Raw genomic sequence first — 5,803 nt, 5'->3', positions numbered from 1 at the left:
CATTGAAAAAACCCCCCCCCCCCCCCCAAAAAAAAACCCAAACAAAAAAAATTCTATCATGCAGGGACTGAAGACCATTAACTTATTACATCTGTGGATATACCATTTATGTTGAACTAGTGTAAGCACCAAAATGTGTTAATGATATTGTGATGCTTTTTCCAAGTAACTGATCTTCTTGGACACTTTTACATTGAGCTGCTCTAATTATAAGCCCCGTAACATCTTGCATACCAGGTCATTCAACAAGTTTTAGATCAAATGCCCCCACCACCGTTTTGAGGGTGGGGTAACTGATAGACGAGATGCAGAAACTGGTTGGAGTGTGGTAATTAATGGAGTCTGGCAAAAAAAAATTAATCAATTAATTGAGTTTGCTCTGATGCGCTGTAATTATATTGTGTCAAAGCAGCCTCACAACATGTCTATAGGCACCCCTTGAGACTGGAAATGAGGGGGTGGAAATATTATAAAATATTTTTTTTTCCTGTGAGAATCCTGGTATACCCACTTCTACTCCTGGCTGAAAAATTCCTCAGTTACTTTTTACTAGTAATGTAGGCAATGTCTGAGTCACACAGTGGAGAGCCATGCATGGATGCTTGAATTAGCTTGGGTACTCAAATCAGCATAGCCACATTAGCACAGTGATCTGTTGAGGCTAATTTACCAGCCTGACAAGCTGGGTATATTAATTGGGGTTAACTATGAATGTGCCTATATGGCTTCCAGTATCTGAGCTAGTTTATTCAGAGCTAAATCCAAAATCTTTGCATTGCAGTGCCACATAGACATATCCTTACTGGGTATGATACAATCTATGAACTGTAAAAAGAAGTAAAAACAACATGATTTTATAATTTGTAGGAATTAGTTGTAAAACATTAGAAGAAGGTTTAGGAGACCCTTATTCCTTCTAAATGGCCTGTAGGTAGATATTTCAGGTTACTAAGTAAGTCTCTTTTTGTGGCTTCTTCCAGTCCTTGAGTCATTTAGTCAAATCTGTGGACCCTTTTTCCCCTCCAAAAAGGGATGAAGGGAAAAGAATACAAGGGAATACAATCTCTTAAGAATTATGTCAAGTTCAATACTTGAGTGCAGGCTTTATTAGGATGACTTATTCCTTCCTATTTGTGTAATTATATTTTGTGTGTTTGTTTTCTTACATCTGTATATTACTTTTAAAAAATCTTGGCAACTGGCAGAAGATTTGTTCTGAAAGCTCTTTTCTTCTGCTGTTGGCTCATTGTACCATCACTCTTAAGTGATAACCACTTTTTAAATATAGATATATGCAGACCATTTAGTTCTAGGCCAGTCAGAGAAGGGAAGGATAATGCTCTTTCCTAAATTTTCCCTATTGAATGTCAATTAAGAAGAATAGTTTTAAATTCAAAGTTAATTGACTGTTTAATTTTTTTTTAATGGAAAGGTTGATTAATTTCATTTTTCAATAGCCATCAAATATTTCTGTTAGTTTATTGTATTTGAGGCTTGACTATATTGAAACCTTATCATTGGATTTTTATTATGAATCAGCATAATCTCAGCATATTTCATTATGTTATTTGTCTTCTGTACCATTCTCATTCCCATTTCCATTGCATGGAGTGGTATGTATAGATGAGTTGCTGATCCCTGTGATCCTGAGATACTGAACCCTATGCTACACGTGGCCAAAGATGGCTTTCAGGTATTGTTCTTCTTCTTCCTTTGGCATATAATTGATGCCTGGGATATATACGAATGCAGGTCTGCCAAAGCTTGGTGCCATTCATAATCTCCAACAGATATGTTGCTCACCTTGATTTTAAGTGAGTCACACTAAGGAAGAACTAATATTATAGGTTGTACATGACATGTAAACTGTAGCTTGTGTAAATTCTTTATTAGAAAAGCTATTGGACTTCGGGACCTCTTGAAGTCCTTCTAAATTTCATTAAGCAGAGGACTGCTAAAGTGTAGTAGAGGGCAGTCACAATCTGGTATGTGATGTAAATATAATTATTTTTTTAACATACACTGTAATGCAAGTCTTTTTTTCTTATGCATTCTCAATTATTTCTGGTTTTATCATGGTGCAAATATTTATGGTACATCCTGATCTTAAGTATTATTTGTAAAATAATTTTTAACAAATATTTTTAAATATATTTTTTTGCTTTCAAATTGAATTACCAAACACTGTTGCTTTTATGTCTTATTTATCTATTTCTAAAATAAATTCTGTTTGAAGATTGTATTTGTATACCCTTTGAAGAAACACAGCCTGTTAAGTCTTTGCCATAGACAATGCACACACATAAACAAAAGTATTTTGACACAGATTAGGTGGAGAAATGATAAAATACATTTTAGCACAAGTGAAATACTTTAAGTGTTTTGTTGTCTCAAAGAAAGTAAATCATTCCTAAAACCACATGTTGTGTAGTAGCTTGGCTCTGTTCGTCTTTTCTCCAAACAAATTCTTACTAGTGGGCAGAACAGAACAGGATGCAATTTAACAAAGTTAAGTGCAAAGTGCTGCATCTAAGGAGAAAGAATCACCAACACACCTGCAGACTGGGAGGTGACTTTCTAAGCAGCACTGCAGCAGAACGGGATCTCAGAGTCATAGTTGACTCGAAAATGAACATGAGTTGTCAATGTAACGAAGTCATAAGTAAAGCCAACCGCATTCTTTCATGCATTAGAAGGTGCATCACAAACAGTTCTAAGGAGGTGATACTTCCCCTCTATGCGGCATTGGTAAGATTGCAGCTGGAGCTCCAGTTCTGGGCACCGTACTTCAAGAGGGATGTGGATAACCTTGACAGGGTCCAAAGGAGGCCTACTCATATGGTTAAGGGCCTGCAGGTAAGATCCTACGAGGAGAGATTGAGGGACCTGAATCTCATCAGCCTCAGCAAAGAAGCCTGAGAGGAGATCTTGTGGCAGTCTACAAATTCATTGGGGTGGGGAGCAAGAAATAGGGGACATTGTTTACTAGGGTCGTCCTTGGGGTTACCAGGAACAATGCCCATAAACTGATGGAGAGCATATTTAGATTAGACATTAGGAAAATCATTCTTTATGGTGAGGGTTGACAAAATCTGGAATGATCTTCAAAGGGAGGTGGTGCTCTCCCCTACTTCGGAGGTCTTTAAGAGGAGCACCTGGCTGGAGTCATCTAACCCCAGCCCTCTTTCCTGCCCAGGGCAGGGGGTTGGACTCGATGATCTACTAAGGCCCCTTCCAACCCTAAAAGTCGATGAAATCTAATGTTAATTGGCTCAGCAAGTCAAAGTTTAGAAATACATAACCACCTTTTAGTTGTGTGCAAAAGTTGTGCCTGTACATGCTATGTGTAAAATAGTGCATACTACAGCACTATTTTAATATATATATTACATTATGTATATTATAACTGCTCATGTGGGAATGTATAGGATAAATTTTATATCTTATTATTTGTGCTGGTCAGAAAACAATATTTCTGCTTCACAAAATATGCTCTGTTTATGCTCTGAGGAGTTATTTTTATTTTTCAATGAAAAAAATGAGCCCGTATTTAATGTTTCATAGAATGCAAACAAGGCAGAGCTCCTTGATAAGAGTATGTTCATCTGAATGTGGAGACCTAGGTTTAGGATTCTACTGTACTTGATTCCAAATGTATCGGTCATATCAGTTTATTCCAAAACAGAGAATAGGGCCTAAAATATTTGTGTCTGTATTCCAAGACAGTTCCCTATCAATTGGAATATAGTCTCTCTGTTACTTCCCATTAAAAAATCTTCCCATTAAAAATGTCACCAAAGTTTATATATATACTGGGAGCTCCATATATGATATGTATGCATGCATGTATATGAAATATAAATATTGATTATATTAAAATCGAGCACACACAGAAATGTCATATTAACTAAGTATGTTATTACTTTTACAACCTTGCTTTGTAAAATAAGGAGTTTTTCAATGGTACACGCTACATTTCTGGTACCTTTTAAACTATTTTTATACATTTGTTTAATGTAGGTCATGATAAATGGTTCAGCTTATGTAGCAAATAGCATTTTCTTTTGTCAGTGAAAATTGTATAACAGTGTCAAAGAAATAATATTTGACTTTCCACATAAAGCTACTATCGCACTGAGCCAGCAACAGAATTATCAGCTGAATTCAGCCTTTATTCTCATTAGTTTTTTTCATCCTCCTTGTTCCAAGGGAAGGCACTCCTAAGCAAACTGGCTATCTTTTCTTTGCCTTTGCTTTATGTTTCTTTCTGCAATCTAATCTCCTGAGACTTTGTTTTTTAACCTAGTTTAGCCAATGAGGACCACATTGGTCTTTCCGATCAGGTGGTTACTGTTTTGATTGTCTAATCAGCACAAAAATTTCCCCCTGATCTAAAGCCAGATTGTAGATAGGCTGCAGACAGGTAGACACGCAGATGAGAATGTGGAACTGAATGGCCTGAATGTTTTATTCTTCTGAAGGAAACTCTTCCTCCTTGCTTCACCCAGGGATCCAACCGTTTATTATTATTATCATTATTATTAATATTATTAATATTTTGCACACTCATCTCTTTCGTGTAGTGTTTTATTTTTTTTATTTTTATAATACAATGTGTGGTCTGGGTGAGGCACAATTCATGTCTGAGTCAGATACGCCAAATACCTACTGAGTGAAATACCTCTAGCAAGTGACAGGCATGTGGAATCACATTTCCTTGGAACTTTTAAATTATTTGACTAATTCAAAGTATACATATTCAAAAGGAAAAAATATTCTGTCTTGTTTTAACAAGTCATTTGGGGAGTTTCATAGGTAGAAAACTCCATATTCCTAAAATAATAATAAAAAAATGGATGTTTGTCAGGATGAATATTATCAATTACTATAAAACAAGTACATATGCATTGCCATAAGGTACTTAAAGGCCAGAAAAGTAAACATTAAATATTCTGGGGTGGTGGTGTTCAGTTTTTTTAAACAACTTCTTAAAATTAAAAAAAAAAATCCTCAATTTGTATGGTGAAATGCCTTCCGGAGGTTTATATAATATCATTGAGTACTACCTGGTAATCGCTCTCTGTTTGGGAAGTTTGCCAGCGTTCAGCACTCAAGAATTACACAGAAAGACTTGACTTTGTGTGATAGGATATGGTTGAAAAAGTGTATGATAGGTTTCACTTTTGTCTGTGAAATATTTCAGACTGCTGTTATTGGGCTTCAGAATACATACATATTTCATAGCTCAATGGAGGTGCTCCTAGTCTTATTTATTAAGAAGCAGGACTCACCATTTATAATTTATCCAGTAGAAGCATTTGAAGGGGAACAATAAAAGGCATTTTGTACCCTTAATCCTAAAGTTTAATAGAAGGCAACTCTCCCATTCCTGTTGATTCCTAGGTGACTTTGATCCTGATTCATGCAAAATCAGTTGGGTTTTATATAGAAAGAGGCCATCTGCTCTGAGTCAATCCCCAGATAAAACTTGGTTGGGGTGGATAGGGACAGTATAGGATAGCAGGAACTATTTTTGATACTTTGAAATGCATGCTGAACAGTTGATAAGCTCAAAGTCTTCTCTTACTCACATTCTCAAACACTTATTTACATACCATATTTACTTGAATTCAGGATGAGGTTTTTCTTCCCCATTTAACATGGGGGGAAAAAGCCCCTCAACTTGAATTCTAGGACAAAGCAGGATGGAGGCAGATAGCTGCAGCTGCTGCATGACCCCAAGCTCCTCCTTCCCAGCTGCTTCCCCACATAGTCTCTGCCTCTCTTGCCCCCAACACCATCT

General features: G+C 36.4%; 1 protein-coding gene across 3 annotated transcripts in view; it reads left to right on the top strand.

Moving 5' to 3' along the window:
* Positions 1–5,803, top strand: part of LOC102380336 (protocadherin-11 X-linked-like) — a 611,220-nt gene that overhangs the window by 218,528 nt on the left and 386,889 nt on the right. The gene's annotated exons all lie outside the window — the stretch shown is intronic.

Source organism: Alligator sinensis, unplaced genomic scaffold (genome assembly GCF_000455745.1).
Source record: "Alligator sinensis unplaced genomic scaffold, ASM45574v1 scaffold1075_1, whole genome shotgun sequence".
NCBI classification, from domain to species: domain Eukaryota; kingdom Metazoa; phylum Chordata; order Crocodylia; family Alligatoridae; genus Alligator; species Alligator sinensis.
This window is presented reverse-complemented; position numbering and strand designations above follow the sequence as displayed.